Genomic DNA, 12,637 nt, shown 5'->3' with positions numbered 1-12,637 from the left:
CTCAAAGTCATAGCGCCCCCTTGTGGCAACAGGAAGTAGGCCCAAAACTATAGGTGCTATACTTTAACGAACTCCTCTGAGAGATTTTATCCGATCATCTTCAAATTCGGTCTTTGTCATCTAAAGACCACAATGATGAAAAGTTATTAAAAGCAAAACTTTTCGTCCAACGGTGTGGGCATGGCGGCCATTTTGAGCATTTATCGATGAACTACAGTATAAACTTTAGTGTACATTGTCAAATCTGCCTGAAATCTCTCACGATGTTATGGTTGTGTATGTTTCTGTTTCCTGTTTTATTTTGGTAGTCTGGTTTTCTGTCTTGTCTTGTTTTACTTCCTGTCTTTTGGTTTCCCCGCCCTTGTGATTGTCTGATGTCTTTCACCTGTTTCCAAGCCCTTGTGTCACCTGTCTCTTGTTAACTTAATTAATGGTTAGTCTTAGTGTTCCTGGTTGCTGTGTATTCTATTTTGTCTTGGTCTTCATTTTGGATTACTTTTTGCCTTATTAGGATGCATAACTTACTGGAACAAAACTGAACAACATGTTGTTGCTGGTGACAAAACCACTGATTAAATATGTACATTGAAGCGATACTGGCATTAAAGACCCGCTGATCCCTGTCTGATTCTCTGATATAAATGCCCGCATTTCATTGTGGCTACGGCTCATATCATAGTGTTCTGTCTTACAGCATACTATACAGAAATAATATTATTAAAATAAAGAAATGAATACCATGATAACATCTAAATAAATGTTGATAGATGTAGACATTGACATGTGAACTATATAGTGATATTGTGGTTTTAGCTGCTTGCTAATGTTAGCTTGCTGGCTCACTAGCTAGCTAACTGGTCTCTGCATTCTAATCAGCGATGTTGTTTAACAATAACAACTACAACTCACATAATTCCACGCAACTTTCCAACGTCATCAAAAGTCCGTGTTTACCATCCATTGTTTTGTTTTTCTTAAAGATAATTTTTTGGGAATTTAATAAAATAATTAACTTGTGATCATGAAAAATAAAACTAAAGCTATTCATTATCACAGATTTATTATTTTATAACCATGGCCTCTGCAGCCTTTTGCCTTTCATAAAATACCTGTAGTGGCATTCTGTGAACCCCATCATTCTGACATCAGCTAACATCTATCAAATGCTTTGCTTCCTGGCACTTTGATGGTGTATCTATTGCCCTGTGGCCTTGCCCAGAGCAGGACAGATGTCCGCATAGCTTCTCAATGTATTTCTGTACCTCCATTCAGCTGCAGCCTGGGCTAAAACAGTCTTGTCACAGCCTGAAAGAATGACAGAATGACAGCTTTCTACTTGCTGAAACCAAGACCGGCCTGGTTAAGGTTAAAGACTGTAACCCAGACTAAAGATAGAGCCCAGCCCCACATCCTCTTTCCTATTGTCTTTCACAGTGCACACTGGCTGTACTCGAAAATGCCTACTACATACTACAGACAAACGCAGTATGTAGTATCAACTGCATACTGCGTTCATCAGTGGTGTATGCAGTATGAAACTGTTAAATTGATTTACTCTGCAGTATGCTAGGCCAGCTTCAAACAAGCTCTCTGGACAAAAATATAAAAATAACTCATACCACTATTGCAATTGAAAAATATACTTATTGAGCTTTGGATTCTTTTGTTTATGACCAATGTTATGTGCATGTATACATGCCCAGGGACAACAGATAGAAATTATCATTGGGCTATATCTGATTAAATAACAATTATTGTACACTGTCCCTGTTTTAAATAAACCAAAAGATTAATGGAAATTATACGCTTTGGTGTCTCTTATACCACCATAACATGTTATCACTTCATGTACTGTTTATTTTTCTACCATATAGACTGAAACTCAATTTCTAAAAATATTTATGTAAGAAAAGCAAATACACCAAACAATAATCATAAACTGAAATAATAAATCTAATGCATTTACATGTTATAATTTATTTAAAAGTCTCTCAAAGAGAGACAGGTGTCTCTGTAGAGCTGGCCGACGTAGAGCTCAGTACGTCGGCCAGCGAGCTCAGTAGCAGGCGCTTGTGGAGCATTTAACTCCGAAAAGGCAGATAACCACAGGTTCCTATTTATCTGAAACAGGACATTTGTGTTGTGATATTTAAACAAATGATCCGTCAACGGGGAAATAAAAGCCTCATGTCACCGGCAGGCGCGGATTAATGCACAGGCTTTTGAGGCTGCAGCCTAGGGGCCCCACGTGTGCAGGGGCCCCGGATTAGCCAGACAATTTGTTATTATTTTGAATTTACTTCAGCGCGAAAAAAAAAGACCCTAATTGGCCCATAAGAAAAATTTATTTTTTAATTGGCCCATTGTTTTTTCAATTGACTCTGGGCTGGCCAAAAACACTTTAGTCAAAAATATCACATAGACTATTTTTTTCCATACGCCCCCTACTTTCAAATTGAAATGGACTAGTCCATAACGGTGCGCGACGCAAAAGATAAACACAGTGACAGGAGAGCTGGGAAGTACACAAACAGAGACGAAGCAAGATGAGTCTAAAAAAAGAAAAAAGATGGCGATAAGTATTTGGCAACGCTGACAAAGATGACAAACTTTTTTTACGACTACTGTTGGGGATACAGATATGAAGAACAACAGTCCAAAGCAATGAATATGCTGCTACAGCAGCGGCTAGCTGTAAAGTGGCGCTAGGTGAGGATAACGTTAACCAAGACAATGAAGAGGACAGCATATCTTTAAACAGCACCGTCTTTGGGATTTCTGACTGCATGCAGTTTCGGGTGTGCATCTGCCAGGCTAGAACAGTAATAGAGATTATGGAGAAGAAACGCAAAGGAGGTGCTGAGAAGCTGCGTGAGAAAAAAAACGCTGCCAAATGTGTCAAATGGACATGTTTTGGCCAGTAGCAGGACCTTCATCAGCTCCCGTGGCCGATGATAGCGGTGCTGGTGTCGGCTACAGTGACATGCACAGTGAGGAGGAGACGCAGGAGGAGAGGGACAGAGATGAGGGAGTGAGGCTACAACCGGCTGCGGTAAACACAACTCCCCTTAAAACACTTAACCCCTTGATAAAACTGAGTGGTGGACAAACTTTTGATGATAACACTACAACAATAAAAGAAATAGGCATGCTATACTGTATCATTGCATTAGTTTGGCTACGTGCGCGGGTATCTGAGTCTTGACTGATTATTTTCTCACCGTTTTATTATTATTAGGCTATATTAGCCTGCCTTTCATTCAACAAAGTAGCCTACATCTTAATAATAAGCAAAACACCACCTTAAGGTTCATCAAACCTTAAGCTTGTGCTTGTGCATTTGTGTCCTTAAAGTAGCCAAGATAAACGTTGCACATCATGCAAGCTTTCTTAATGAGAATTGTAGCTTTTCTATCTGCATTGGCAGACAAAAACTCATGCTAGACCTCTTGAAAATAAAGCACAGGGCCTCTTCATTCGTGAAATGATAATATATATATATATATATTGTTTTATGATTCATGAGGAGTATACCGTTTTATTACATTAATAAATGGCACTTTTTTGTATTTAATGTTTAATGTGTCAACTCTCAATGATTCTTGCTTACCCCTTACATGGCGTTAATAGTTTTAAGGAGTAGGAGTTGCTATACACATTCAGGGGAGAGCAAGGACGGGTGGTATTTGTGATCTTATGTGGTGTGCCGGTCTGGGCCAAAATGCCAGGGCCAATTTTTGGTCCCAGTCCGTCCTTTCTACTACCTATAACTCGGATACTGCATCTGAATTCTAAAAAAAAATTCTAAAGGCGTGATGATTATGCAACAATATGTAGCCTACATGTTGTGCTGCTGTTTCATTATTGTTGTTAATAACAGTGTTATGTGCTGCTGCTGCTGTTTTTTTTATTTTTATTTTATTCACAGTTTAGTGTATTGCACAGTGGTTTGTGTCTCAGTAATGATCAGTGGTGGAATGTAACTAAGTACATGTACTCTAGTACTGTACTTGAGTCCAAATGTTGAGGTACTTGAGTCTTTTCTCTTCATGCCGCTTTCTACTTCTACTCCGCTACATTTCAGAGAGAAATATTGTACTTTTTACTCCACTACATTGATCTGGTACAGCTTTAGTTACTAGTTACGTTAGTTACTCCACTACATTGATCTGTTACAGCTTTAGTTACTAGTTACTTTAGTTACTCCACTACATTCATCTGTTACAGCTTTAGTTACTAGTTACGTTAGTTACTCCACTACATTCATCTGTTACAGCTTTAGTTACTAGTTACTTTAGTTACTCCACTACATTGATCTGTTACAGCTTTAGTTACTAGTTACTTTAGTTACTCCACTACATTCATCTGTTACAGCTTTAGTTACTAGTTACGTTAGTTACTCCACTACATTCATCTGTTACAGCTTTAGTTACTAGTTACTTTAGTTACTCCACTACATTCATCTGTTACAGCTTTAGTTACTAGTTACTTTAGTTACTCCACTACATTCATCTGTTACAGCTTTAGTTACTAGTTACGTTACACATTAAGATTTCTGCACACAAAACACATTTATAAAATGTGATGTTTGATTCTATCTAAACTAGCCAACAATATAACGGCCTACAAGTCAGCTGAGATGAATAGACCATTAAACACTAGTTGATTGACAGTACTGTTTGGTTTGTTTAAAAAATATGAGGATTTTTCGACATTCAGTACTTTCACTTTTAATATTTCAAGTACATTTTCCTGATGATACTTACATACTTTTACTTAAGTAACATTTTCAATGCAGGACAGTATGGTATTAGTACTTTTACTGAAGTAAAAGATCTGAATACTTCTTCCACCACTGGTAGTGATGTTGTGATTTTGCCTCAGTAAAACCAGGTGTTCTGCACTGCTGCAGATGCTGTAGCCTACCTGTTGGTTTATAAAGATACAAGTGATGAACTTGAACTGTGAATCCAGGGAATTCCGCTGCTTTGCTTATTAGTAACATTTTCATTGTAATTGTTTTGGTGCTGTGGTGGCAGAGGATAATATCTGGTATTCTTTCCACTTACATCTCTGTTGATGTTAGTTTTATGATGTAGTTTTCTCATTTTACCTATGTGGTGTGGTGGTAGTTGGTGTGTGTGTGTGTGTGTGTGTGTGTGTGTGTGTGTGTCAGTTAAAATTATTATTATTATTTGCACTAAATACATTTTTCCAGTAAAGCACAATGATTTTTGTAAAACTGCCCATATTTGAAATGTACACAGTTGATTTCTAGCCTGAAAAGTTCTCAGAAGTGAATTTAGTGATGAAATAGACAAAAATTGTAAAACAGTTCCAGTTGTGCCGATGCATACTGGAGATTTTCTACGAATCAGTATGACATCTGGGTATTTTGGCATACTGTAGGTCTTGCTTTTGTTTGCATACTACATAATACAGAGAGAAAGTTAGCGTCTGTGCCAACAGAGAAGTGTTTAACAGATTGGTGTCTGAGTATGCAGAATGTGAGGATTTCAGGTCAAATACATCCCCACCCACTCCCACACACACACACACACACACACACACACACACACACACACACACACACACACACACACACACACACACACACACACACACACTTGTTTTGTATTTTGAGAAGTACAGTAAAGATGGCTCCACAGCAAGGCGAATTTGCCTCTCAGGCAACAAATGTGTGGATCTGGAGTCAAAGATAAACTAATGAGTTGGCCTTTTGTTACAAACAAGTGCCCTCCAGTCTGTATGCTGGCTGACAGCGTTATTAATCCATCATTTAGCAGAGCAAACAAGGCCAAACTGGTGTTGAAATAGCTGGCTGGTTTCTGGATCTAGTCCAGAGGCAAATCAGGTGCTTACTGGGAGCATTCAAATATCCTCACCGTCTCTCTGACAGCACACCTGCTGCTGCTGCACACCCACACACACACACACACGCACGCATGCATACAACACACACACACACACACACACACACACACACACACACACACACACAATGCTCACAACGTTTGTTATTAACTTAGCTCTGGGGAACTTATTCCCCGGAGTCATTATGTTTTCTCGCCCTGCAGTTTTCCTTGGATAAGGGTGGTACGTAAATCATGGTTGCAGCTGTTGCCGTGGTCCTGCTCGGCACCCTGCTACGCCCTGCAGTGCCCTGCTACGCAATGCTACGCCCTGCAGTGCCCTGCTACGCTATGAACTACTACAACTATTAATTCTAGTCATAATTCCATTATCTTTAATGTGACTATAATTGCCGGCACAGGCAGAAAACCGCCTACCAAGAGACTGGGTCTGTCCAAGGTTTCTGCTTAAAATTAAGTTTTCCTCACCACTCAAGGTTTCTGACTAAAAGGGAGTTTTTCCTCGCCACTGTCGCAATAAATGCTTGCTCTTGGGGGAATTACGGGAATTGTTTTTTTGTAAATTATAGAGTGTGGTCTAGACCTACTGTATCTGTAAAGTGTCTTGAGATAACTCTTGTTATGATTTGATACTATAAATTAAATTGAACTGTGCAAAACTACTATTACATATATATTATACAATTTTTTCTCAATTGTTAACAAACATTTTCTGAAAGATACCTCATTCTCAGAACTTTACACACAAATCCAAAAATGCAATCACAAAAGGCAAAACATCCCTCTGCCAAACAATGTTATGTCTTTTCAAAATGTCATTTTGTGTTTAAATGACACACACACCATCATTTTGGCTACCGGGAAATTTTAGAACAGATTTTAAGACATCACTGATCACTTTTAAGGCCTGTTCTGGACTTGAACCTGAGTATATCTCAGATCTTACGTACCCAGTCGTAGCCTGAGGTCCTCAGCCAAGGCTCTGCTAGCCATTCCATAATTCAGGCTGAGGACCAAGGGTGACCACGCTTTTTCTGTCCACTCTCTGGAAAAATCTCCCCAAGGAGATCAGATCTTTATCCTCTTTAAATCCCTTTTAAAAACTCATCTTTATAAGCGCGCTTTCACAGATGTTGTGGCCTGAAGGTATTTTTATCTGTTAGAACCTATTTTATATATAATAGCATTCTCTTAACCTTTATTCTATTAATTTGTTGTACTTATTCACTTGTGTTGCTCTTTTCTTAATGCTGTAAAACTTTATTTATTTTTATTATTGTTTGTCATTGTTTGTCTCCTTCGTAGCCTATACATCCCAACAAACACAAAGTTGGATGTGTAAAATAAAAATAGGCTGCATTCTGTCTTCTGTTTGGGTCTGGCCACAGCACCTCATCAATATTGTAGCAACAGGGGAAGGTTGGCCTAGCATGGTTAATCCAGCCTGAAAAGCTTCTACAACTATATCTGCAAAAATGCATATTATTTAGCTTGTAGAACAGGTATACACATATGGGGATTGTGGTCATGTATGTTACTGTGAAGCTGCTGTGTGGGGACATGCGCTGCCATGGAGATGATAAAGCCGGGGAGGAAGCGGCTAGTTTACGTGGCTAACACGGTCAACAACTATCGGGATTACTTACCGAGGCTATAGGGGAAAAGCAATGTTTTCCAGCACTGTTTACCGTGTTAGCACGTAGCTTTAGCAGTCAAACAAGTAGAGCCGATAGCCAGTGCACGCCCAGCCCGGGTAAAGTAAGTGCACTTAGCCGAGCGGCGATGGGCATCTACCCAATGTAACACAAATACCTTACTAGCCACTGAGGCATAATGTGAAATAACCTTAGCTGATGAATTGGAGGCAGAGGAAGAGAGGGCAGCACCTTTTTCCCCTTATTAGCCTTGCCTGGGGAGGAAAAGGCAGAATGTCCCCTCCGACCCAAGTAGGGCGCCTTACATTGCTAACATTATTAACATTACCTAACACAAAATGGCTAACAGTGATTACATCTAAACCAATCTGAGCATCAGAAAGTGCATCTCTTGAGCCCATACAAAATGTACGCCTTTTATTGATAAAACAAGGGGATTGTTGGTGCTGTTGCCTTCTCCTCAAAGAGGCGACCTGGCTGTCTGTGTCTGTGTAAGTGCCGCTGCTTTCAAGTGCCGCTCCTCTCACAGCGCAAAGCAAGCACACTTTGCTCCTCCTCCCCCCTCTTGTAGCAAGCAAGCAGCCAGGCCTGGCAGCAGCACACACACACACAAGCAGGACAGAAACGGAGCAGAAGAACGGCAGAAAGGAAGAGGAGCGCTGTGTGGATATATTTTCAGGTCAAAAATAAAAAACAACGGCAAGCTGTATAATTTGTAAAAAGGCTGTACAATACAGTGTTAACACAACAAATTTACACAAGCATATGACAATTCCGTCCTGGGTTTTAACTCATTAATAATCCAAAGGAAAAGTCACTTAAAGGTCATGAAAAGTCATTCAGATTTAGCAACTTGATGATGAATGCACCTTAATTATTAAAAAGTATTGTATCGGTATCGGCGATACTGGCCCTGTATTTACTTGGTATCAGATCAATACTAAATTTTGCAGTATCACACACCACTAAATAAGTTTCTTTTCCAACAAAAATCACAACTTTTGCAATATTTATCACAACTGTTTCTCGCAACTTCATTGCATCCAAAATACAAAACACTCACAACTGTTATCGAAATTTTTTACAAAAGCTCCCGCAAAATCAGGCATTTTGGGCCGCAACAAGGCTGCGAAATCCTGAAGGGACTTGCCCGAAGCTCTCTGCAGGTTATTGGTGCTGCCGAACCCGCTGGCGGCACCACAGCCACAATCAGCCTGATTAACATGCTGTTTCTTAGCATTTTTTCTTCCTAAGTTCCCAATTTCCGAGTACAATGGAACACAGCATAACCGGCACTGTCAAGCTCCACCTTACATTCATGCTCCACCTGGGCAGATGAGGATAGACGTTCCCCTGCTGACTGGCATAAAAAGCATCACTAACTGTGCGCTCCATTTGAATTTAGGGTGGGAAAGTCACCAGAGACACTCACATCCTATTAATTGACAAAGCAGCAAATACAAGCACTTTCATCAGTGGGTCATATGCTCAATCACCATTGTTTTAACTCATTCTTTGATAGATAGGAACTTTTTTTTTTTTTACAATTAACTAGTTGAAAATCTTACAGACAATAACTTTAACATGCATGTGTTTACTATTGTAGGCAGCCTGCTTTCCTTTACCTCCGCTCTCTTCTTCTCTACTCCTTCTTGCTTATTAACAGATTATTTTGTTTGTACGCCCCCTGGTGTTCGGAGAATACTGCAACGAACAATGCGTTGAGCATGAACGCCTCCATGCACGTTTGCAGCACGCATACCATCTACGGAGGCCCGTACCACGGTGTTGCACATGAGTAGAGGTAGGACCCGGTTTGAAAATTCTCAAAACCCGAAAATCAATAAGGTCCGAGCTTATTGATACTGCTATCGAGACTAGTGGATCAATTGTGAGGTTTAACTAATAATAGTGTGACACATTTTTTTACTGTCGCAGTTACTTAAAGTAGGTTGATAAATCTCTATGGAGGGTTGCCGTGAAAAGATGCAGGCAAAGCAATTTTATGTTCATGTGAATGTTAAAATTCTGTGCTAATATGGCACCGATGCCTAAACAACCGGTAGGCCTATCTACCAGATGGAATAGATTTCGTTGCCACTTAGCTAAATGTCTACGCTGCCTTCTGATGCTCTGACCGGCAATTTCCACTGGAAGCGAAACGTCTGCAGAACGTCTCCGGAACGTCGACGGAGTCGTTAGGTTTCCATTAAAGTCAGTGTGTGTATTTTCACTGACTGCGGAACGTCTGTGTCCCTACTCCGTCCCAGTTCAATCAGTCCGCAGCCCTCCGCAGCAGATACGCAGAGCTTCTATTTTTGACGGACAACGGAGAGCTCCGCAGCAATTCAGCACACAGCAGATAGTGCGGGACAGGAAGTCGAGCACAGAAACAAAATACATATCTGGTTAATTTTCAAAATAAAATACACCGTGCTCACGGCGGATAATATTTCCCTGCACTACACCTTGAAAACACAGCACAGAGATCTTTCCCCTCTCCTCCTCTGGATGGAAACTTACTGGTGTTGGTTTTGTGGTTCTATTCTACCTGAATTCGCGAACTTGTGGGTCCTCGTGACTACAGCTGTCAGTCATGGCCGCAGCCGTTCCGCAACAAATCCGGACCCGGTGGGTATTGACGGACGGCGGAGCACGCAGCAGACATGCAGCGGAGCCGGTCCGCAGCCGTTACGCATCCAGTGGAAATCCCCGATGAAACGGACGTTAGAGGCAGCAGAAACATTGCTGCATGGGACGCTAGTTAAAACTAACTGTACACTTGGGCAGCATGTTGATGTTAGCCTACCATTAGCAAGTAACTGTTTTCAACACGGTTAAAATGCTGACAGCTAAACGGTGTAAAAGTGTGACTGTATTTCACTGTAGAGGATTCCAACACCGGGACGTACAACAGTCTTCCGCTAAAGCTCTGAGCTAAAAGACACAAACTAGCACAATTGGTCACTGCTGTTGTCGGAAAAACAACACAGACGGGACTAAATGCTGCGATTACTTAAAACTGTTAAACCTCGTGGTTTATTTATTTTATTTGTTTATTTATTTGATTAGGACTATGCACATTAATGAAAATTTCTGTAAATGCGCCAGCGTTACCCTTTTCTCATCTGTTTTTGTCGTTTAACAGCACTACTGGTAAAAGAAGTTATTATTGTTAAAAGTTATTGTTATTACATTTTTAATAAATCATTTAAATTCCCCCCCTTTTTTCAGCTGATCTGAAAATTTAACCAATCCGTGCCTCAAAACCGTGATCTGATCCGTGAGTTTTGTGAACCGTTGCACCTCTAGTTCTGTTAAGATTAAGAATTAGTTGTGTCAACTTTTCACCAAATAATAGAAAAATATCAATAATGGTATCCATAAAGACTCAGATTGTTAAGCAGTCTCGAAAATTTTATCAATATCAATACAAATTAATGATCCCCATCCCTACGCGTGAGTATAACCAAACCTTCACAATACTTTTGCCTCTCTCTCCTGTTGGCCAAAAGAGAAGAGCTCACCTGTGGCCCCATTGCTAAAGGTCTGATTACTTATTGAACAATTGTGCAACATATTTGCCCGAGACTGTCCTCCCCCAAAAAAACGCTCCCAGAGGTCGTTTGTTCAAGCATCATTCTGACCTATATTTAGGTTTCTAGTGGCTGTAGTAGTTCTGACAGGAGCAAAGCAGGAAGTATGGTGACTAAGTATAAGAGCGCCAAATCACCTAGAAAGAAGGGAGGTTGTGGGTTGGTTAATGTGTCAAACAAACACAGGACTTTCACCAAGGAGACCGTGGTTCATGTCCTGTTTGAAAAACAGGGAGGGTTTTTTTTACTTTACAAACGTCACATTCAGCCTCACATGTATAACCAGAAGTGAAGTAACGTCTTTTCTCTTCAACGTGATTTTAACCACCATCTTTTTATAAACTCAACTCAGTAGTTTTGGTGCCTAAACCCAATGAAACTGCGACCATTTCACAACGTTAACGTGTTTAAAACCATAACCGTTAACATTACATTCTCTGCTTTAGATAAAATGTCGTATTTCCTGCCACCGCTAGGGTTGCTAATTTATGAAACGCTCCTGTGAGTCGGAATAAACAACCGATATCGTTGTATGGTTTGGAGGACTTGTTGGTTTGCCCAAGTGTGGAGTCAGAGTGGATAGTAGGAAATGTAAGTTCAGCATGTTGAATGGCAGTGTGTTTTATGTGACCACAAGAGATTTTATTTAAAGGTCCCATGGCATGAAAATTTCACTTTATGAGGTTTTTTAACATTAATATGCGTTACCCCAGCCTGCCTATGGTACCCCAGTGGCTAGAAATGACGATAGTGTTATGTGCAGCGGGGAATAGGTGGACCCAAAATGCAGAGAAAAGGCAGGTAGGCAAGCAGCAGGTTAGAAGCTCGAGGATTTATTTAAACAAAGAGTCTATACAACAAAAAGGCGTCCAAAAATCCAGCAGGCAAAACAAACACAAGGAGTCAAAAGAAGCAGGCAAAAACTAATGTCCAAAAATGATGACAAAAACACAAGGAAAAGAGTGATAACAAAACTGAGACTGGAACTACAGACCATTGGGAAGATCCAGAATGCAGGTGTAGCAGTATGAGTTTAAGTCCTAACTACCTGGCACTCTTTTGGCCAATCACGGCTGCAGGGCTCCTGTATAAAAACAGCTAGTTTCTCCCTTCCGCCCTCTCTTGCTCGTTGGTGACGGAAGTGCGTCATACTTCCGCGTTGCTCACTCCGTGTGTGTTGCTCTGCTGCGCTACAGATCTCCGGCTGGCGGGCCAGTCCTTGACCTCGCCATTTCAATCACCTTCAAATAAAGCGGATATCACTGAGTTTGCCATGCGGTTTGGCCGCTGGGAGCTGCCTCCTTCAGGTCAACGTAAACGCTGGTTGATCAGTATGTAGGCTAAATGGGGTAGGATTTATTCTTCAGAATTTTGTGTTATTAACTATTATAGACATATTTTGTTTAGTTTTCTTTTTATAATGAGTTTTCTACCGCTGACAGGGCACGAGGGGCAGGAGTGGGCCTGACCTCTGACAGGGCATGAGGGGCCA

Source organism: Perca flavescens, chromosome 1 (assembly GCF_004354835.1).
Source record: "Perca flavescens isolate YP-PL-M2 chromosome 1, PFLA_1.0, whole genome shotgun sequence".
NCBI lineage: Eukaryota > Metazoa > Chordata > Actinopteri > Perciformes > Percidae > Perca > Perca flavescens.
The sequence above is the reverse complement of the archived record's forward strand: the minus strand, read 5'-3'. Positions refer to the sequence as shown.